Source organism: Boleophthalmus pectinirostris, unplaced genomic scaffold (genome assembly GCF_026225935.1).
Source record: "Boleophthalmus pectinirostris isolate CB_2022bp ecotype Guang Dong unplaced genomic scaffold, ASM2622593v1 HiC_scaffold_7, whole genome shotgun sequence".
In the NCBI taxonomy this organism is placed as follows: domain Eukaryota; kingdom Metazoa; phylum Chordata; class Actinopteri; order Gobiiformes; family Gobiidae; genus Boleophthalmus; species Boleophthalmus pectinirostris.
The window spans coordinates 10,472,349-10,496,882 of NW_026571473.1; the positions used below are offsets into that span (position 1 = coordinate 10,472,349).

At 39.4% G+C, this 24,534-nt stretch overlaps 1 long non-coding RNA gene across 1 annotated transcript in view; it reads left to right on the forward strand.

Moving 5' to 3' along the window:
* The first annotated feature begins 6,625 nt into the window (after positions 1–6,625).
* LOC129412111 (uncharacterized) overlaps positions 6,626–24,534 on the forward strand; it is a 49,685-nt gene continuing 31,776 nt past the window's right edge. The window contains exons 1-2 of the long non-coding RNA XR_008633582.1: positions 6,626–6,778; positions 7,897–7,990. This is a non-coding gene — a long non-coding RNA (uncharacterized LOC129412111). The remainder of the gene's footprint in view (positions 6,779–7,896; positions 7,991–24,534) is intronic.

A 24,534-nucleotide genomic window follows, 5' to 3' on the forward strand; every position in this document is an offset into this window, starting at 1 on the left:
CTGTGGGCGCTGGGCACAAACCACTGGACATTCTCTATATGAAAAATGCACATTACAGATTTTGATAGTGTCTCTTCCCTTTATTGGGTTAATAAATATAAGAAAACATACATAATATCAGATTTCACTGTTGTAACTTTTAAAATACACCTTGGTATTATTCATGATTTGTTAATTCTCTTCGCCAGGTCAAATTACAGATCAGATCTGTGAAGAGACAAGCCCTCTCACAGTAAGACTCCATATATTTTCTTTTTGTAACTGAAACAAGCTTATGCCAGTCCCTGCACCAGAAAATTTGCAGTGCACCTTTAAGTTAAGTAGCACTAACTCAACGCATAATAAAAGTATTTGAAATGTGTGCTATAAAACTAAATGAAAAACAAATTGAAGTCTTCGTCAACAAGCAAAGGAAGTAAAGCAATAACAGAGATTGCATTTGTGTTATGAGCAATAAATCTAACAAGAAAGCATAATAAGTTTGTGATATATTAAATTAGCAGCACATCTTATAATCTGGACATCTTTCGGCACACACTTCACTTGGGCTATATTTTTATTTGGTAAATTCTCCTTCCATACAGACACAAACATTAACTGTAGCTATGAGGATTTGTCAGCAAAAGTTTATAAAAGTGTTTTCAAAAGCCAAAGCTAATAGTATTAAAATAGTAATGAAAAAACTTTTACAATTTTGAAGCAAATTTATGTTTTTGCTATACTCTTTATGTGGGCATTCACGAGTTTTAGGTTCCTGCTCAACATTTCAAGACCTTTCCACATTCAAAAGATATAATATTAGGGTTTGAATTGTTTACTGAATACACATTTTTCCCGCTCTCCTCTTGCACCTCTCCTCTCCACTCCGCAAATTCTCCACACTGTTGGACTGACTGAGCACTTTGAGTCTTTTACCATAAGAAGTCTCTGTCTGGCGGGAGGAGGAAGAGGGACGGGGTCAGGGGGATGACTCAGAACGGGCACAAAGAAGAGCCAGACGGGGGCGGCTGTTTGCAATATGTTTCACAGTGGCCTACAATGATCCGAGTGTTAGGCCATGTTAAAATATAACCCTACATTTACATGAGTTTGTACCAGCAGCCTTGTCTCCCAATGTCTCTGTTGTAAATTGTGTCCTTTTTATACCTCTGAATTCATTACAGGCTAAATGTTAGACTGCATTGATTAAGTTTTGTGAAGCCATCCCACGCAATACTGGTCCTATTATTTTGCACATAAATATGTATTAGTAGACTGGTGAAAACAAGCTGTTTTTACCCATATTATATGAATAAAACATATGTATTAGATATTGACTCTTGTGGACACAGTTTAAACGACTTAATAAAGGACAGTGCAGTAAAGGGTTAGAATTAAAGGGGAATTGTAATGTTGTCTAGCAGTGCAGGCTCATTTTGAATATCATCTATTGGTCTCTTGATCAAACAGCAGAGAGGCCAAATAGAGACAGTGCTGCAAGCCTGAGTTAATTTACTGTGGGCATTTCCTTTAAGAGCAGTTAACGTGTGGTAACTGGTAACCTTGAATTGATTTCCACTGCAGTGCACAGACAGAGCAGGTTAATCTTACTGAATGTGGTTTCCCATTCTATAAAGGAGTACATACTCATTCCTTCCTACATTTATTATTTAGTTTAATAGCAATATAATGTATGTATTCCTGTATTAATCCCCCTGACATGTCCTCAGTAACTGGACAAAATAAAGACTGAGAGAACTGTATTTGATTTTTGCAAGGTCTTATGTTGGAAGGATTTGCCAGCCACGGAATTAAACTCTGACAGAGTCTTAGACCACATCACTTAAGTTGTATTTCTTGTGGGAAAAACAAGACAAAACACAACCTTCAAGTAGGGAACACATAGGGACATCGCAATATGAAATGTTGTTGTTACACTATTGTGAGCATAATCACAATTTTACAATAAAGTAATTGACATCATGACCAAAAAATAATCTTGAATTTTCTTTCATTCAATGTTTAATGCATCACTATTCTTTATGTAAACAGCCTTATGAAATCAAACCTTGAATTCTAAGGTAAAGTTGTGGATCACTCTGAAACATAAGATACAATGAAAAACATAAAAATATCTGAAATGATCATAAATATTATTATTGATATTATTTTCTTATGTATTAGGTTATCTGTATTTATTTATTTATTTTTTCATATTAAAATTATATAAAACAAAACCAAAAACAGGCAAAAAACAAAACAAACAAACAAAACAAAAAAAAACCTCCCTCACCCCACCCTCTCTCCACACTCAAAATACCCACAAAACAAAAAGAAAACCTCTTTTGTTAACTTTTATGACGCATTTTGGTCAGCTGAAGTTGTTTTAAATGTGCTATATAAATAAACTTGAATTGAATTATATCATATTGTGACCAGAATAGTATGTAATCAATAATCAATACTTGGTAAAACATGAAACCTCAGCTAAACAAACAGCTGACCATTTGCAGCATCACATTACAGCAGAACAAACTTTTCTTTCACAGAGTAAACAAAATCCTTGGTCTAACTTTCTCCAGGCAGCTGCATCTGAGGGAATTTGTGGTTAAGTCAAGCCAATTGTCCAACTTAACCACGTTATCAAATCATCAAAGCGCTCCAGTTAACAGCTATTTGGCCTGTTTTCTGTTGGCTGACCATACTGCAACTGAAGAACTGACTTTAAGTGGCTAATAGGTCCATGTGACTGGACTTGAGAAAGCAGCTCAGAACAGCAAATTCAATTATCATGTTAGAATTCTGCATGAAAACAATCTATACTAGAAATTAGAGGTATTCCTGTCAGATGACTTGGGTTAGCAGGGATAATGTCATTTGGTGCAGCCTTACGCCTTCTTTGAATGTTATCAAATGTTTACAAAAGGGCTTAATGTGCTAAAATGCAATCAGACAATCTACGCGTTTTTCTGTTCAAGTTGTTGCAATGGAGCTAGTTAGTCCATTGTAAATCTAAGTAATGTTGTTACTAATTAAACAAAAGCAGTTCTTCCACCCTGATTTTTCAAGACCAAGACAATTTGAATGTTTTAAATTGTAAACCATCAAACATGAATAAATTGCCCTATACCTACATATATAGTACCTACACAATAGAATACAAGTAATTTCTCTCACTTATTCTGGCATATATAGTGATTTATGGTGCAAAATTGTGCTGTGTTATGCATAATAAACCAAAGTTAAATTAAACTGTTGTGAATGAATAGTGATTTATCAGATATAGATACATTAAAGGTCCTATATTATGCAAAACTAACTTGTGTGAACATGTTATCATCTTGTTACCTCCTCAGAAATATAACTGGAGTTTTGTTTCATTCACATTTTTGAATAACCTTTATTATTGTCTGTCTACATCTGTAAAGCTCAGAATACTTTATTCCACTTTGTGATGCCATGTAGTGGTAATTTTCAAATTAACAGCTATGTTTTACCTTTTGTTCAGTAAAAATTGGCTATCCCAGTGCTGAAATTAACCAAATGATTCTAATGAAGATGTATGGAGTTTACAAACACAATGAAGCACTTCCTGTGTTACCACATGACATCACAAGGTGGAACAGAGAGTTTTCTGTTTGAGGGAAGAACTCAGCCTAAATATTCAGGGTTTTTGTGTTAAACATGTGTGAATGAAACAAAACACCAAACAAGGTATGTTTTCAATGAGGAAACGTTATAACATAGATCAGCAAATAGTGTAATATAGGCCCTTCAATATGACCTTATTATTCTCCAAATGAGAATTAATTAATTTGTAAATAATTTGCATAAATAAAAACAAAAAATGCGTTGAAATAACCGAAAGAACAGGGGTTGAATGTAGCTCAATGAACTTGTGTTGAGAGCAAATTGAAGATGGGACATTGGACGCCCCATTGACTATAATTGCACAATGACCTTTCCTGCACAAACTAGTCTCCGTAACCTCATTCCCTGTTTGTCTCTTAGTATTATTGTTTTCCAAAGCCGCTGTTTTGCATAATTCACAACGCTGCATAGTTTAATGTGGTCAAACGTGCTGATTTGTGTTGAAAATTGCCTCTCCCACACAGCTGTCTGATCCGTTTGCTAACTGTGGAACATTATGTATTTATATCATTACCCTGGTGGAGTCTCCATTCTGCCGCTACAGCACAAATGACGAATGACCTTCATTTCTCTAGTCGACCGAAAATTATAATATCACCAGCATGAAATAATAATGATGGTATCCATGTGCATACAGATGTAAAGTCTCACTCAATACTTTTGCCTTATGCAGCTTTATAGATAGCATAAAGGACAGTCAGAGTGGAGAGGCCATAATCTGTACAAAGGAGAAATAGGGATCTTACTTTAGACCAGAATAAATACAAAAGAATAAGACAGTATCTCAGTTGGTAGAATGTTTGTCCACTGATTCGAAGGTTGGTGATTTGAATCCTACTCTCCACATAAACATTATTGGACATTGATTGTTTTTCTGATTCCAGCTCCCACAAATGAATGCTGTCTCTGTGTCCTTGGGCAAGACACTTAACCCATCTTGCCCAGAGTGTCTGCGCACACTTGTGTATGAATTTGTGTGTGAATGAGTGAAGTGATGTAAAGCATTTTGAGTGTCTCGAATGTGGAAAAACGCAAAACTTGACCATCATTAACCCTATATAAAGTATGTTAATTAATGTGGCACCAAGAAATGTACTCTTATTTTGAGTTGACATTGATACCAGGCATGTGCAGTTTACAAGCTGCTGTGTGGCTTAGTGGTTTGGACTCATCACATACTCATCACCTCCCTCTTGGGTGTGGGTCATAGTTCCAACAGTGGCTCAGTGTTTCTCTAAAAGTAATGAAAGACCATCAGTTGCTCTCAGAATTGAGTATTGTTAGTATCTGGTGGCAGCAATGTAAAAGTTCAATGCTAGTTTGAAGCCCAATGAAAATTTTGTGGATCATAGCAGCATGGGTGAGCAGTTTAAGCAACTCTTGATTATGCTTAACTCATACCCAAAAATCCAGATTAGTGTATTTTATTCCTAATTTAATTGTCAAAGAGATTTAGACATACTTAAAGAGCCCACATTACTCTATTTTCTGATCAATCTTATAATGTTTCTTCATCGAAAACATACCTGGAGTTATGTTTTGTTTCATCCACACATGTAAAACACACAAAAAATGCACATTCTGGTCAATTTTTTCTTTCAAACACTCTCTTTCACCTTCATCAGAATCATTTGGATAATTTCAGCCCTGGACTTGCCAACCTGATCAAAAATAAAATGCATTTTGGGCTTTGGAGATGTGCACATACAAATAATAAATGATTACTCTAAATTAAAATGTCAGTATATCAAAACATTTAAAGTGTGTTTTAATGACGCAACTAGGTATGTATGTATGTATGTATGTATTTATGGAATGATAATAATGCACAGGGATGTAAAAAGAGTCCATAAATGCATTGATTTATGGCGTGCAAACCAAAACTATAAAAGAATGCCTTTTCTTCAGAATGAGCCCATTTTTATCAATAGTTTTCTTGTGAGAGTAACACTTTTCCAAACTTTGCCATTCTGAGTTTTTATGCGCTTATGTAATGATTACCCTTCCTATTCCCCCTCCAGCGTTTTGTCCTGGTAGGTCAGGTTTGGCTATATCCTTCCATAGGGGGCCTTCAAACTTTAGGAAGCTAACAAAAGCTCTCATTCTCTGGTCCATCACTGAGCCTCGAGGCACTGGTCATCTGCTCAAACCCCTGCATTGTCTGTACAAAGTCACATATTAAATTTGCCCATTTCATTGAGCTACTGCAGGAATTCCTTTGCTGGGTCATTCATATGTGTACATGGTTTGGACACACATTTGAAACAAAGCGAGCAGTCAAGGATAATATTGAGGAAGTTACATAGATTTCCACTTTTGCAGCATATGTCATGTCTCTTTCATGCACCAGTCCTGATAGTGACAGCAGACACAGCGGGAGACACTGGCTGGTTGTGCATGCAGTGATCCAAAATATTTCCTTGCATGTGTAATGTTTTGCACTTTATTAGGAATTCTGGATTTTCCCCGCCAGGAATGTCAAGGCATGTATGGGGCTAAGAGAGCTCTCTATGCCAGTTTACAATCAACAATGAATGATAAAGAGCAAAAATCTGGTCCTATTTCATCAGTTTGAGTTGGGATTGTGAATAAGGTTAGCGCTTGTTTGCTCAGTTTTAGTCCATATTTCAGTGTTCATTTGTGCCTCTACTAAGGATTCCTGTCCAGAAAATATATTTATAACATAACTAACACTAGCCTATGATAAAATAAAATAAAAACTTGCATGGAAAGTCTATTAGGCCTATTTAATCTATATTAACACAACAGCACGTAATCGAGAAAATATAGGGCTATTTTGGATGTACTAATGTAGGCTGGTATTATTAAGATTAGATTTGGCCAAGGCTTTGTTATGTGGTTATCCTTTGCAACTTCAAAATCATCATCAAAAGGTGATGGCGCGCTCCACTTTCACAGAGCCTCATCACTAGTATATCCCTCCGCTGCACAGGTGTTTACGCTTTAGGATCATATAGTTCTATGTTTAGGATAACTGACGTACATTTACAGTAAAGCAAGACTTTTTATGTGATTCTGGTTTTGTTGGGCTTTGTGCCGCCCACAGCGCGTCTTTGGAGGTGAACTGTGAAGGTTAAGTGCAAGAAGACACGTACGATCACGGGGGAGATTTTTGTCACGACGCCAGGTTAGATACACGTGCACACAGGCTACATTTACACTTGTATTAAACACGTGTTAGCTGGCGTCAGTTAGCTGCTGTTTGCAAATTAGCTGCTATAGCCTATTAAGCATCACCTGCACAATTATTGTACGTTTGTAACATGAAAAATACATTGCTATTTCTCAAAACTGCAAGGCCTAAGAAAAGGCTTATGCTTCATTTGAATAAAATGCGTACGCTGCACATAGTGCAGCTACATTTAACTTCTTCAAGTCTAATCCATGCTTGAATCAGAACAGTTGCAGCATAATTTGTTTTCATCCCACACGTGGTGGTAAACTGCTATTGCCACAGCTGCCCTGAGACCCAACTCGCCTTGAAGTGTCCGTCATTCTGCGCCCATAGACGACCCATAGATGTAAGTGCATCTTAGCACTGAAATATTCATTCAAACATAGCCAAGGCTAAATATTTGACAACATATGTAAGTGCACATTTGAACATGAAGGCTGTTGCTGATTTTCCAGCCATGACCAGAGTAAAGTGAACCTCAACTTGTCCCAAGATTCCTCTCAATTCAGTGCATTAATCACTCTGTAAACATTCAATTTATTTCAAAGAAGCTTCCAGTTTCCTTAAATTGTATTTGTCTGAAACCAAAGTCACCTGACAGCATTCATCTATACTGTGCTGCTGCTGCTGTTGTCTCTAATCCAGTCTAATAAGGTGAGCTCAGTGAGCACCTCTGGCTGACCAGAGCATGAGTGCCAGCTGTTGTGTTATCACTGGTGTTTTACAGTAATGCATTAAAGGTTAGAGCCCACTTATTTATCACTGACTAAGTAGTAAAGTAAATGTCATTACATGGCCACGGCTAAACTTAGACCAATCCAGTGAGAGCTGCTGAAGTCTGAAAGGACACTCTGTCTGGGCTATTTTAACATACCGTGTTGTGTTTACAGTTGTCCAAATATTACCTGAACCTAAATAGCAATTTGTAAAGGTACAAGCGACAAATCAACCTGCATACTTGTTTCTAGCCATATGTTAAGTTCTATATCCATTTATACCATCAGATACAATATAATAATAAAACATGTCATTTGATGCTATATTAATGTTTTATTACTCTGTTTTATTAGGTGTTAGAAGTTGAAGTGTTTATCCTAATCCTGCTAATGAAGATCAAAAAACAAGATGAGCGCAGGAGCTGTCCCTTTCAAGACATTCAAAAAGGTAAGTCTCCACATTACAGTGTAGGACACTAATGGTCATATTTATGTCTCTTTCTTGGTTACACAGCGCTTTAAAATTTTAAAATAATATTCAGTATCTGCAGTAGAGTTTGCTGGATCCGATACATTTAAAACATATCTGTATCCTGGGTGGGCCTCCAAATTGATGTAATAAGACCATTGACTAGCAGATGTTGGCTCAGAACATCATAATGTTTGAACATTTTAATTATATAAAGCTGTTCTCTACTTAACGGAAAAGTTACATAACACATTTGGACCAGTTTTGTTATGTGTTTATGAGTCTCTTCGTTGGTATTGGGGTATCGACAAATACTTAAAATCAAAGTCAGACTCAAAACTCTGGATCAGTGCTTCTTCAGTTTTTGTCAAGAACTGTATTGTGTCCGTGCCTTGTGTCTTGTCCATGATGTATTCTAGGCTCTCACATGAGGATGACACAAGGCGTCTGGTTTCACTATAAAATTAGTCTGACATTGATGAGGTCACAAGTGTCTCTGTGTGTGGTCTCTGCACCACACACTCCACTCACTGTTACTGTTCTTCTGTGGTGGGACCAGAGGCATGAGAACAGTTATGACGCATGCCAGGCTCTGATTATACTTTTGACTGGGATTTAGTCAACATGTAGATCATTATTTTACAATTTATAAAATGCAATATTGATTTAAAAGGGTTTAATATTTGAAATTGGTCCATTGAAGCCTACCTCACATTGATCATCATCAAAATGCAAAGCCACTCTGTTGAACCATGTCTCTCAGCTTCCCTAACCTGGCTCATATCAGATTGATTCTTCATTCTGAATTGAGTTCTACACATTATCAATCTGAAACGGCTCGTACTGAAAGTGATTGCAAAAAGCAGAACGTCATGGCGACTGTTTGAATCTGAATCAAATTGAGTTAAATCCAGTTGCACAGACATCTTCCCTCTCCTGTACAAAGTGTTTACCTTCTGCACATTTTTCACAAACAAACAAACTAACTAAAATGGCGCCGCTATGTTCGTTTTGGTTCATTTGTGCACTTCACTTTTGTCTTCTCCACAAACATCAGTGCTGGTCAGTGATTGGTTGTCTCTTACCTGTCGGGCCCTATCCCACAAGTGGGTGCACGCCTAGGTGGATTCTCGTGAGTTTGTGAACTCACAAATATGGTGAGAATCCATCTTGCTGTGCAACTTGCCTCTCCATAATGACATTTCATCTTGGCGAGCAGTTGGTTTCATTCAGTGTGAAAGTGCAACATTTTTAACCCTATGTTATAAACTAGAAATCACCTAACCACTGCAGTGAGAACAGGACCATGGGCTGTGGTACAAGATAGCTGGACATCAAAATTTGCAGTCATTGAAAGCAGGACAATATATTATTAATTTTAAGGAAGATGGCTGTGTATTAATTGCCTTTAGTGATTTTGTGTTGTCAATATGCCCTAGTGTAAATAAACATGTCTGAGATGTGTACTCCTCAGTGGAGCACAGAGCAGAGCTGGTGTGGAGCCGGTGAGTTGTAGCTCCTTCGTGGCCACATCATTTGTTTCAGTGGCTGAAGGTCTCTGTTGGCCAGTCTGTAGCTGGACCAAATTAAGAGGTGCACTGAGGATGGATGAGAGCGCGCCCAGTGAAAGATTGGCGGGCACGATGAGATTTTTCCTTCCATTCCTCCCTTCTCGCCTCGTTGTTCGCTGCCCTCTGTCAGATAGATGATGTGCAAGGGAAATATTATTTGTTCTGTTTTCACTGTTGATTCTGGCCTGTCTTTTTCATTGCTGCTCTCTCAATTTTCAAAATACAGATGCAGACACCAAGCAAAAACTTAGATACATATCTATGTTAGACCAATGCACTTTTAGCAGACCAATGCACTTTTAACACACATTTAATTTTGAGTAATCTTAATTTCCAACATTTTACAGGACTGAAGTGAAATTATTAACAGTTATACAATACAGTAGTAAATAGAGATTTATAGATTTATAGATTTTAGAAATTCATTTAGAAGTTTGCTCTTCTTGGTTCAAAACTGTTGCTGTGTAAACTTACAGAGATGCATTCACAAATGTTGTGTTTGTGACTGAACGAGGGCGTAGCTGGGCTGAAGGTCAAAAGTAAGATCAAGAATACTTCACTGCAGTTAGATTTTCTGCTTTGACAGTTGAAAGGGTGAGGTCACCCAATTTTTATTGATCCCTGTGTGACACGTAATATATAATCAATGAGCATTTTACTATTGCAATAGATGTGATAAAAGAAGGCACAGAGCAGAGACTGTCCATCTTTTGGGGAAATATGGCCCCCAGCAGTGTGCTTGTAGTTGAGCTGAATATTGTCATTTCAAATGAGTTAAAATCAATAGTAGATCATGAGTGACAGTTAAGGCCTTTACAGATCTTCTTAAAGATGCACTGTGTTTATAAGTATGCCCACTGTGTTCTGTGGAATCTGAATCTGAGGCACAGATGCGTCCATGTGACCACTGCTGTGAGATCATCTCATTTACAAAAATGTTCTGTATGTGCTTCAGTTATGTCGCCAGCTGCACTGTCCCATCCTTTCACTCTTATGGCCATCTCTATTCTCACTTCAGTAATATGTCATAATACCACTTTCTAATGCTCAGTGAATTCACTGATTTCAGCCAAAGTACCATTTACTTACCAGTGCTGGTAGGCTCCTTATGGGTAAATGGTGCTTCTTTAGCATTTGGTGGCATTTGGGAAGCTTCGCTCACAGGATAACTGCGGCTCATTTGTATGTTAATATCTTAGTGCCATAGAGTACGTTTGGTGTGTAACTTAACACTCAGTTGAAGTAATGACTTGGGTCACGAACACCATAGACACTGCAGAGGAACACATAGTTCCTCTTTTCTGTATTATACCTATATTTCTGCATCACTACATGTTTAAATAGTGTGTATTAGTGTGACATGGAGGTGACTCATTGACCAGTGATGTACAGATGTTGTTCAAACATCAGCCTGAATGATCTAACCCTGAGTCAGGACACATCATGTGCAGTGTTTCAATGACTTTTCTTTATTCTTTGATGCAGATGATGGTGAGATCATTACTTTCTTTCTATTATGTAGAAAATGAACATTACAATATAGATAGAGAAAACAATCCCTGTACTTCTGTCAAAGCGTGTTTACACATTCTTATTGCAGTAATGTTCTTTTAAGAAATGAATTAGCACCAAACTCTGTAATCACTCTAACATTGTTTACTGTTACTATCTATACAAAATAAACACTTAAGTCTTAGAGCACTATTGCACTGTTTTTCATTTTCATCTATTCCCAAACGTAATTTAACACAGTGCAGGCTATTTCAATAAGATGATGCTGTGGCTCCCGCTGCAGCACTCGTAAAAAGAAAGTTGTTGTGTGAATGTTCTATGCAAATGTTTAGTGTATTAGCATACACAGTTGTAATTAAAGCATAATTAGAGAGACAAATGGTGCTGTGAAGCTCTGTGCTTTGGCTCCCGAGTCTGTTTATCAGCAGCCCCTGTTTAGTCGACTAAAACAGGTTTATATGAAACGAGTGCTGCAGACTGCTGCATTAATTGTTATCATTGCCTTGGAAAGCAAATAGGTGCCATAGCGCTACGGACTGAGAGAGAGGGGGCAAGGGAGATGGAGAGAGAGAGAAAGAGAGAGAAAGGGAGGCAGAGAGAAGGAGATGGGGAGGAAGCAAGAGAGAAAGGGAGAGTGAGGGGGAGAGAGAAAGAGAGATGGAGAAAGAGGAAGGGAGAGCAAAAGAGAGGAGTGCTGAAGACAGAAGGGAAAAAGAGCAAATTAGATGGGAAGAGAGAGAGAGAGAAAGGGAGAGAGATATGAAGAGAGAGAGATAGGAAGAGAGAGAGAGAAAAGAAAAGAGATGGAGAGATGGAGAGATAGAGAGAGCCGGAGTGGGACCGGGACAAATGAGTGTGGAAAATGAGAGTGTCGAAATTGGAGAGGGATTAGCACAGACGATAATGAAGCAATTAAAGAGTAAGCGCTCAGCACTCAGGTGCCTTTACTGAGCTGGTTCACTCCAGCTGCTTTCAGACGCGCCAATGCAAATATATCCCCAATGGTGAAGAGAGGAAACACTGTGTCCTAATGGATCACTGATACAGGCTACATGACGAGCTGCGTTCTAATGCAATGAGACAGATAGTGGACAACACAATCTGACACCCACACAACCACAGTCTGTACCTTTCACAACTCGCAATGTCATTAGAATAAAGATAAGGCTCCTTCAATTACTAAAAACAGCTGAAAGCAACCACAGCCATGACTGAAATCCCTGCAGATACAAAAAGACATGTTTCTATACTGTTTATGTATTCTTTATTTAATAGGGACAGATACAACAAACATAGATTAACATGTTGTAATCCAATGCAGGTATCACTGTTGAGGATAGGCAGTTTCACCAGTTGCTAGACAGGACAACACAATCTGACGCACGCACACACGCGCACACGCGCACACACACGCGCACACACGCACACACACACGCAGACACACACAGACACACACACGCACACACACACACAGACACACACAGACACGCACGCACACGTGCGCGCGCGCACGCACACGCGCACGCACGCACGCACACACGCACATGCGCGCGCGCGCACGCACACACACACACACACACACAGTTGATACCTTTCACTACTCACAATTTCATTAGAATAAATATAAGGCTCTGTCTTTTAGTAGGATTAACCAAGATCATTTCACTGACTAAAAACAGCTGAAAGCAGTCCTGTTCATATAGTTTTTATATATTTACTTGTTTATTTAATAGGGACAGATACAATGAACATAGATTAACATGTGGTAATCCAATACAGGTATGAATGGTGTAGAATAGGCAAAAACACTAGTTTCCAGGAGGGCTTTTAATAGATCATATTTCACAAAATGCTATGCACTATAACTTTCCTCTTTCAGAAAAGGCTACAGGTGCACACATTTATAAACACACAGAAAAACTAATGAATGGTGTATACTCTGATTTTCAACTTACAAAATGCTGATAAAAGAAGGAACTTTGATTTCCCCAAATGAATAAACACAACTACAGAGCTCCACAACACCAGGACAGCCGTTTAGCTGCATTGGGAAAGAAATGGCCAGTTTGCTGTTGCCTAACCTGTGTTTTATTGTTTTTGTCTGTAAAAGGGAAAGTAAAAACTACCAGAGCTTTGATGTGTTTAACTGTGCTGTGGATAGCAAATAACTTGTATACAACTGATTTCATAAGTTGTCTAAAATTTAATTGCTCAAGGTAAATGAGTTGGTGTTTTTCTGTAATTGCAAATGTGTGGTTATATGTGTATTGCTTCTGATAACAATTATAAATTTTAATGCTATAGCTAAATTACTAGACCCTGCTGAACATCTTGAAAGCCCCTTGTGTATCTACTTGGCTCTTTAACCTATAAAGACTGGGACAGAAGTCTGGTTGGTGTAGTACTGTGTGTATGTAAGTATAGTGACTGCATCTGTCTGACATCTAAGTAAACAGAATTACTGCAGATTAGATGTTCAGACCATTATCTTGATTTGACCTAAACTTGTTTAACGGTAGACCCCTGGCTGCTGTCTGGTAGAAGCTTGTACATGTCTACTGGCTATGTTGTAATAGTGTGGATCATAGGTGCTCCATCTGTCTCACACTTTTACTTTTCCTCATATCTTTTTTGTCTTACAGGGATGAAGTGAAGGTGACTTAAAGTGCACCTATTATGCCAAATTGACTTTTTAGAGCTCTTAATCATGTTATAGTTATTTTGCCTTCTCATTCCCTCTTGAAGTTGTATTTGGAGTTATTTGTGTATGTTTATGTAGTCTATGTACTTCTGTATTCAAGATGTCATTGCTTCGCTCAACCCGGGTTTTCACCACCACCGCTACTTTGACAAGACTTTGGTTCTGTCATATTCCAAAGATCTAAGATTTTAAAGGGCATAACAATAGTTCTTCATGTAGTCTGCACTGAAACAGAGCAAAGGATCATGGTCTGTGTAGTTCTGTGTCTTTGTTGGTTGTGTCTAAAATTTATTTCTATTGGTGCACCATAACAATGAATTTACTTGAGAGACTTGTATTTTGATATATTTTGACAGCCCATGATATTATTGTAAGAATTCTGGTGATACAGTATCACAGTATTTTGGTTATTGTTACATCCCTACTTACTTAGTTCTCTTTTTTATGGTTAATATGTGTAGGATTTGACAGTGTCACAAAGTCATTTTGATGCAAACGAAAAAAATTAATCTGCTACTCGCTAGCTTGATGTACAGCTATCCATAGGAGGAGCTGACAACTGCACAGCTTTTTGTTGTGATAATGTTTACATCAGCGTCAGCTCCCTTTGGGCCCTATAGTTTTTAAAAGCAACATTAGCAGACTTGTTTCTATTATTAAGTGGTTTTAGATGAATAATGCAACATAATGATGCACAGGTTTCATAGATTATTACGATATAGCAAACACAAGCACAATATGTCTTCTTTAACTATAATGTATAACAAGAAATATCATCAACAGCAAAAGCACATGTGCCAGAAATACCAGAAAGTACAACTTCACAGAAAACCCATGATCTTTGTTATGTTAGCACTTGTATAATGGGTGTGCTGATTGGTGTATTATCCTGCAATGTAGACAATACAGAGTAGTATTTACCATAGAGTTTCTGAGCCAGAGCCATGAGGTTAACATTATGTTTTGGATGAGCAGTGTCTAATGATGTGGAAAAGTCAGAAAGAGCCAGAGGTAAAATGGAGAGAAAACGTGAGAGGAGAGACAGTCGGGGTCGGGGGGCTGTCTGTAGCGATGCCAGACATGGTTGGGGGTAATAAAGCCCCTCTCAAAGTCAACAGTTCAGAAAGTCCTTTGTCCTCCTAAAAGAGCTTTTAATTTTTAACACAAACTTTCACTTAGGTATGCATGAACTTTGGTAAAATCCTGAGACATGTGTATAAAAGGGTTTAATAGATGACGGTCATGTGCTGGGTGCTGGGTAATGATGTCCTCGCTCCATCTCTCTCCCTGCGTCTCCTTTTGGCCTCTTTGATCGAGGAGGGCCTAATGTAAATTTAATTTGGAGTGATGTATGGCAGCCATGGCTGACGGGCTCAGGCTGTATGGGGCTCTGGTTGAATTTTTGGCTGCAGAAAAGACATTGGGGTAAAATTAGGCCAGTGGAGGTGTTGGCTAAAGGAGTGGGAGATACTGAAAAAGAATTATGTTGGTATTTTTGGTGTATCCTGGTAATAATAACCAGATGATGTCTTGGCAATCTAAAAGAAATGTACAAAATGTTTCTTTAAAGATGCACTGCGTATGGTTTGTATTGGACGATCTGCGACATGCTTGTCTCCATGGAAATGTTTTGGCTTTGTCTAGAATGTTCCACAGTATAGATTAAACCTATCTATCACGAGGGAGACAAGCAGGTTACAGCAATACGCTACATTACAATTCAGGTCTGTGGAGATTCGCCCCTATTCACAGAAGGAATTATTGTGTTTTTGAGCAATTGAAACCTTTTTAATTGAATAAAAGTAAGATGAATATGGTTAATGTTATACCATGGAAAAGCAATAGCATCTCCATGGAGACAAGCAGGTAGTGGGCCCTTCCTCCAGAGAAGTTGTGTAGTGAACCTTTAAATGTATTAGTTGGGGTTTAAGTATAAGGCAAATACAACTACCCATAAGTGGTGAAATGCTATTTAAAGATGATAGATTACAACTTAAGTTTGTTACATTTATAATCTCTTTTAAATTTGTTTTGCATTTATTAGAATTTTATTTTGTTCAAAATGAGAATATCTGACATTGAAATTTATATTAACTACATTCACAAAATCTTTAATAATTTGATACATTGCCCACTTCGGTATGCTGTGTTATACATGATTTTTGCAGAATTTTGGTCATCAATGTATAAACATTGATTAAACAATTTTATATTATTTATTAAAAAAATGTGCATGCTATGTTTGAGTACCAAATATTTTTTCCTGATATACTAATATAACAACTGACATAACTACATTGCTAATTCAAATCAAGTAGGATCATTGATATTATCCCATCTTCTGCTGTAGCTTTAGTTTAGATTTGTAGACAGTGTTGACGGGGGAGCAGCTGGATTGTGGTGTGGTTGTGTTGCCACTGTCATTTTTAAGTAGGATTAATGACAGTGTATGGGCCCATAGTCACCCTGTAGTCTCACACATGGCCTGATTTACACACACATGCTCAGCTCTGGTTCATGCCACAGTACCTCACAACAATGTGGAGGGGAGGGCCGTACGCTCACATCTGAATGGGAGGAGACGAAACATTGAAGCTGCCTCTCAGAACAGCCCCTGCCCTCCCTGCTCTTGTCTGCTTTCAAATGAAGTGGACAAATGCTAAATCAATGTTTTTAGTGTCCCTCATCAGCGTCTTTAGCCAGTTTCATTGTCCGCTAGCAGATTGAAAAGCTATTGATGGCCATGACTGTCGCGGCCACGGTTCTCTGTTTGTACACACACAGCACAGATGCATTAGTGTTTTAAATGAGACTAATCTGTTAAGGGCTTGGCTATTCTAGAAATACCTCCATCCTCCATTTATTCTGTGTTAATGTGGCAGGATTTTCCCAAACAATTTCTTCATGTGCAGCTTTCATAGGGGCAAAGATGAAACCCAGGGACTTAATGAGTTTCTGCAAATGCATGCTCACTAAATTGTGATGGGGTTATTAAAAAAACATGGAAATGGCAATAATTACATGTAGAATGCAGGTCATGTTGGAGCAGGAGACACTCCAATGAGTTTGTTGATGATCTCAGGTTTAGAGCCAGGATGTTGTATGCTTTTTATTGATGAGCCAGTGCATTGTAGGTGGTCAATGGTTCTCACAGATGCTGGTGGTAACAGAGCTTTCTAAAACAGTATTTTAAAAGTAAGCATTTCAGGAGAACAGGGATTATTAAAACTCCATATTGACATCATCGTCCCATCATCATGTCTAGCTCCACAGCTCTCATTTTGGATGCAGGGCAGAAGGGGATGAGCCAGGGCCAAATGAATAGTGAGTAGTATTCATCAGACCACAGGGAAGCGCCAGCCAAGATCCAATTATATATATTCATTAAGTGATAATGATATCATGGTCTTTTAACTGGGAAGAAAAGGCAGCGTAATTGAATAATAACAGTTGTACAATCCCAGAGGATTGGACCCCCCTTACCAACATTGCCTGCACCATACAGGCTCTCGTCCTGACATGGTGACCCCCCCGAGGGGTGGGAGCAGGGGGACGGGCCCGGAGAATGAAGAGCCAGGATTGATGGAATTCTATTACTCTCTGATAGATTTATTATGAAGGCCTGAGTGGACTCTCTGCACCACTTTGTCACTCACACTAATCAGCCCAAAGGAGGAGGGCACCACATGCCCCCGTCCCCCTCCCCTTCCCCTCACTGCCCGTCACCAAAGACAAGGTTAGCTGCTGTCTGACAGGCAGACACGACGGGTGGCCATTTTGGATCCCAGTGTGCCGAGAGATCGGTGTGGCAAATGGGCCAGCTGAGCTCCGCTGACCTCCAGGGTGAGCCCTTCATTTGTTTATTAATGGAGGAGCATGTGCAACAGCATAAGGCCGCGTGTCATGTGGAGGGGCTATTCTGAGTGAGCCCTGTCTCCACAAGTGAAGAGCTAAACCATTTGTACACACTTAGCGTCGCACTGAGAATCTGGCTTATGTCCACTTTCCAATGGACTTCAATTCAAGATGGCAGACGGAATTAGTTGTGTTACGTTTTCTGGCTCTTAAAATAATAGCTCAAGAACCTCTGGAATAAGATGCTAGATGATTGGGGTTTTTGACATTATTATTTTGACAGCAGACTGCATATTTCACACATTGTCCTATTTATAGTTCCTAACTTGAATTACATCCCATGTGTTATTGTTCTGATCTGTGTACAATGATGATAGAGGATACAATGAGACATCCCAAAATCATTAATATTATGCCTTTGTTTCCCAGGGTGGCCGCACATTGTGCACCATGTGCTTTTGTTTTCTAGCCCTGGACTCTTGTATACTGAGGGAGGCTAAATATTTTGTAGCTTCATGGACATAAATAATTGATGTCACACACCAAAGCACGGCATCCTTGCTTTAACTAAGCTTTGTTACTTGCTTTTGTATATCCGAGAAGACAATAATGTTTAGGCTGAGGGTACTGCAATTAACAGAAGAAAACAGCTGCATGCATACATCCAAGTCTGCTTCCAATTAAAAAGCAATCGTGAACAAGTACAACACTGGCTGGTGTTTACTTGTGGTGAGTGCGAGTGGTAAACAGGCAGTGATGGGAGGGCTGCAGAGTAATTCAGATGACTGTCTCACGGTGCATCTGCTTGTCTTTTATTGACCATTTTAGATTTGTCCACATGTGTTTTCTCTTCTCTTCCTGTCCCCCCACGCTCTGTCTCTGTTTCTACTCTCCACTAGGGGTATAGGCCTCAAATTATTCAGTCCATAAATCGATTGATAGCTTCCTAGTTGACCAAAATTTGTATTTGTCAGCTAATTAATTATCTTATGTAGATTATAAGGATTTATATGGGAGCGCAGCAGAAAGGAGAAGTGAGTGAGTTAGCTGAAGATTTTGTATTTTTTGGTATTCATGTGTAAAAAATCTGATTAAACAATTCAAATTTATAAAAGTTTAATCTGTCTTTTATATATGAGTAGATACATTCTTTCCTTTACTTTTTTGCATAAATTGTTGTTTTTGAATTAACTTCCATGCAATTGTAGTCTTGTTTGGATCAGATACATTGAGATTTATAATAGTTTTGAGAGCTTTTGCCTAATCAATGGGCAAGAAATGTCTTTAGTCATCCAAGAATTTCTGTAATCAACTCCAGCCCCATTCCTCTGTAACTTTAGATTTTCAAAACATATATTGAATATATTTCTCAATAGAGAATCTTCATGTGTATTGTTGAAACTCAGAAATTGTTTATTATTTTTTACATTTTATTTTAATAATACCTTTGTCTTTGTTACATAAAAAGCCAAATGTGTTTTAGAATTGCTATGGTCCAGGTAAAGTTTATGATGATCAAAATACAATTATTTTTTATAATCGACTAGTCACGTTTATTCGATGAATCGTTGCAGTCCTTTCCTCTCCCCCTCTCTCTCACACTCCTGACAGAGTCTCATTAGCTCATTAGCAGAGGCAGCTCTCATTTAGCTGTTTAATGACGGCTGGAGATGAATGGGCTTAGAGCTGTGACTGGATTAGAGATCATGACTGATGTGTGGCAGTGACAGCCTCGTCTCACCTCTCCCCAGGTCCTGTCCTGTGGCCTCGGGTGAGTCCACAGGCTCTCAACTCTGACCACCACTCCTCTCCTATCAGACTAGTAATACAATAAGAAGTCAGAACATAAAACTGTACTAAAGTCATTATTGGGGGGATTTCTGTGCTATCCGCAGTCCACAGATGAGTGGATTCTCGGGGTATGTCAAGGGCAGTGCAAAATTCCCCATCTTCGTTCAGAACCTATTTGACCTATCAATAAAAATCTTTTTATTGTTTTGAAGTTGCAACTTATCACCATGTTATTACCAGAGAGCAAACTCATCAGTTACAGTCTTAGACTGTAACAAAATAAAGTGAGACATAGTTTTATCATACATTTAATTTGTTGTTTATATCTATGTAAAGCAAAAGGTTGTTGTAGATGGGTAGGGGGGTCTGTGTGAAGCACTTTAGGCTACATGCAATCTCTGAAAGGTGCTCTATAATTAAAGTTAGATTTGATTTTATATTACAGATGCTATAGGTCCTGTAGAAAGCTTGATTCTGTATGAATGCATGGCTGATCCATCAGCACTGGCACTTCCTGAGCATTTAGAGGCAGGACATCCAGTTACACACCAGAGAAGAGGGGCACCACTGTCCCAAAACTCAGCAAGACTCCCGCCCCACTAAGGCCCATGAGGCTGGATTAGTTCAGCTCATTAAGGTGCTTGAGTTGTGCATTTCTGCTTTGACTGGCAGCTGGGGTGTCACTCAAAAACAATACTGAAGAACTATTTTGACCAGTGTAGTTTTTCTTGTTTGTATTAGTATGCCTGTCATGATAGATACTATAGCTATAACTTATTGCTCAATACATGACAAATGGAACAATACTTTTTGGGGGCAATATTTATTGTGTGTACAATTTCCTTGAACTAGTGGGAAAAGTTATGATTAGATTTGAGCTGTGGAGGGTTGAATTATGAACTTCTACCACGCATTATAGATACAAATTTACTATGTAAATGTTGCATTCTGTTTTATTTATCTATTTTTTTATTGCAGTTAGTGTTTTTTTTTTAACAGTATTGTACATTAAGAATACTTTATGAGGTATAATTTTGCTTTGTGGTTTGATTTAAATATTATTTTTAATCGTCTATATTTACTTCAGCAATATATCGCTGTGTGATGTGGCCTATGTAATAATTTCAAGATGCATTATGTAACTTTTCTTGTGGCAGGTCTGTCAAATGCTTTTCTTCATGGAGATATTATTGCTTTGTCTGGAATGTTTCACAGTGTGGCATTAAATCGTTCATGGAAGCCAAACCAGACCAAGTTACAGGTCAGATCTGTGGAGAGGCAACGTCGCTCACAGTCAGAATGCCTGTTTTTCTAGGTATTTTTGAGCTATAAAACAACCTCTAATTTAATAAATGTAAGGTAGAGCCATTTAATGTCATATTGTGGAACATTTTAAGCAGAGCAGTGACATATCCATTGAAACAAGTAGGTGACGGACCCCCAAACAAAAAGTTACATAGTGCACCTTTAATTCAAGATAACTGTAAAAGTCAGGAGCTGTCAGTTGTCTCATTCACCTGCTTTGTCTATGTGCTGACTATAGGTTTCTGACAAAGGCTAAAGTGTGTAGGTAAGTACCCCCTCCCTCCCCTTCTACCCCATGGTGTATGTGCCCAAAGGCTGTGGGCGCCCTGGCTCCTGTGACTAGTGGGTTTTCTCCCTTCAGCAGCACCACTCATCTCTCTCTTTAATGTCATTTAGCTGCAGGGTGGCCAGTGCCTCGCTCGCACATTAATCCCATTCCAAATGCCATAACATTTCCCAAAAAGCCCTTGCTTCTTAAAGCCGATAATTAGAATGTCTATTTAAAGTTCACCACTCTCCTTTGCCGTTATCAATTAAAAGCCGTTTAAAAGAGAGCGCTGGCAATTGTCAACAAATTAAATCTCTTCCTTGCTCTTTGACGTTGAGCCTAGAATACATAATAAGGGACAAAAGGGCCGTTGGAAAAGGGTAAAAATGTGAAAGAAGCATCAGGGCTGTTATATGCTGCTGGTTATTGTTAATACAGCGTCGTCAGACTGAGGAGAATGTATCATGTGATGTAATTTGATGAAATGTTAAACGCACTAAAAGGACAAGTGAGCCTCTTATTCTTTTGATCAAAGGTTCAGTCGGCCCGTGGAGTGTACAAACTAATAATGTTCTGAAAGTGGATGACACAGGACATAATTTAATAAAGCACAATCCAGAGCATCTTATTTGTACACGTGTTTTCAGTGACTGCTTTATTTCTCGTGTTTTCAGTGACTGCTTTATCTCCTCATGTTGTTTAAAGTCTTTGCCAGGAAAAGTGAGATTGTGTTTGAGATTTGGATTTGGGGGCGTCATCTCATTACTGTCTGACGATGACACATTAGGCAGCACACAGGAAAAGGATCATTTTCCAATGGAAGCCTAAACCTTATTGTTGAGAATGAACCATCTGGACCTCAAGCAGCTCTGCTCCCACATCTATCTTCTCCAACACAGGAGTCGGCATGGGGAGACCAAGCTGACTGCTGATGAATAATGCATTCTTTTAGCAAATTATTTTACAATGCTTTGTTGCATTTACTTTATCAAAATGACAAGGTTTTTCCAGAATTTTCACTTTGACTCATTCAGAACAGGGGCCACATACTGAAAGATGTATAAAGCAGGGGGCCATAGACTGGAGGTAAATACAGTGAATCATTCAACTTGACTGTGTCATAACGCCTGTCTCTCATTGTGTGTTTGTAAAGATTATTGTTGTACGATGCAGTAAAATGCATTTATGTGCTTATCTGCTTATAGTTTTCTGGACCAGTTCGTCTGGAAGGCGAGCACAAACTGATGGCTGCACTTGGTACCTGAGCCACCACTAAAGTACTTTGTTATCTTGTGCATAATTTATTTCTTATTGTTTCAACAGATTTCTGACACATTATATTCGACTGCCTCATACTTTTATATTTGATGTTGCACTTTGAGGTAACACAGAGCATCCTTGTTCTGCCTAACCTCCAGCCACCACAGGGCCGGCCTGAGGAGGTGTGCCCTCTACTCAAACATTTATATCTATGCACAAAGCATGTCCAACTCCAGCCACAACACAGGCTTTGACACCAGGGCTCCTTTGAAGGAACCATCAAGATTTAGAAGCTTTTCTAAGGAGGGCCATTGTACCAGCAGCTCCCCCCTCCCAGCTCCTCCTGCATCGTGATGCTGGGTGCTAAAGTCTCACAGTATTTTGCAGCTACTTCAAAAGAGGGCCACATGAAAGGGCCTGGTGTGACCCCTGCCAGTAAGCACGGTCTAAATTGGTGGATTTAAAAGTGGGGTAATTTGTATCAGTAAGTTACTATGCTGCAAACAGGAAGGTCGTGCCATTATGCCATGGCCTTAGCCCCAACCCCATAGCAACAAGACTTCAATGCAACATCAGTTCCACAAAACACAGCAGCACTCCATCAAAATGATGCATGTAAACAAGGCCTGATTGTGGTGAGACAATCAGCCTCCGATTATGTCCAACACAGTGAGGTCAGGAAGTGAGTGTGTTACTCCTCATACACAGGAGTGGCACAAGAGCAGTGCACACTGGGAAATCATGTCTGATAATGCAGCCTAATGATGCTCCCCTGATTGAATTAGGCCTTAGGTCTGTGGGGTCACAGCCCTGGAGCCCACCAGTGACTCACCTCTCCCCCATAACCGCACCCCCTCCTGGGAAAGGCAAGGAGCGGTGGTTCCCCTTAGTCCCAGTTTTTACAGCTCAACCAAAATTCTCATAGCACTAAAATCAATGTTGCCATTGTTGGGGCCAAACGGCACATCCTGACCATGGCCAATCCAAAGAATTCTAAGTGGCAGGGCCTGCTGGCCTGTTGGGATCCACAGATTTGATTATGAGGAGAGCCAGCGTTGTTTTTCAAGCCAGGCCCATAAAGGGGGTCTTGTTCATGGTCAGGACAATGGGACCTCTAAGTGGCATGTGAAACTGACCCATGATGTGCAATCCTTCAAGTCTTTGATTTGACAAATGTTTTGTGGCGTCCTCCACATCTACAAATACCTAGTTTCTCTGTGCACTCTTCTTCTCTTCTCCTGCCAGATACCTCCTCTGCACTTTTAAGAACTAGTTCAGACTAGATTTACTTCAGTCAGAAAACAGTAGCCAATAACACACTCCTGAAGTCAAGAAAATCATCTTGGAGGGAAAATGTTTGGCACACATATAAGTTTGGCTGTTTGGCTTTTGTTGTTTGAATTAAAATAAAGGTTTCCTTCTCTGCTGTCACATTGCATTAGCGGCAGCTGCGATAGCTGCTTTCAGCCCTGCTCCGGGCTGCGGCTCTGTGTGGAGTGAAGCTGACGGTGTGTGGAAACTAACACAGGCACTGTGCTGTGACCGCGTCACCTGCAATCAGGGCCCTCCGCCGCCCAGATTAATCATGACAGTAGGCAATATTTCCAACATTATTAGAAGAGAAACCTAATATTTTGGGACATCAGGGATCCCGGTGCCGGTGTCCATCAAAGTGAGAGCCTTCATTTAATGCTCCGTGGATGGGTAACCCTGGCACTTAACCCCTTTTAGATATTCAATCTCTGTCCTCTGCTCCGCGCCGCACACGTACACAGGCTCATGTCTTATGATGAGCCATCCGCACCAAACAGACCTGCTGCATTTATTCCCAACACAATTTCTCTCTGCCATTACAGCATGTTTCCCCAAAGCCAAACAACACTATATTGTCCCCGTACCTCCAGAGCCGCACATTGCCTCTATTTGGGGATTGTGCGGAGGGCGTCAGGGGTTAGTGAAAACAAAATGGACCTGCCACACCTGTGTGATTGTATGTGCACAGTTATGTTTTGGCCACATGTCTCTTTGTGGGGTTTAAAGAGCAGCTCTTAAAGTTGCGTTTGTGGCTCTGTGTGTGTTTCCATTGTGTTTGATTTGATGAGATTGCAGGTGGCAGGCGGTGTGTGCAGGTGCTGTGAATCGTGTAGAATCTAATGGTGACTCACCGCGCTCCTCTGGGATGGTTCACCCCTCACGGACCTGTCGATGGGCCATGTGTTTGCATATGGATTAGTACACATGCATCTCAAGTATGTTTATG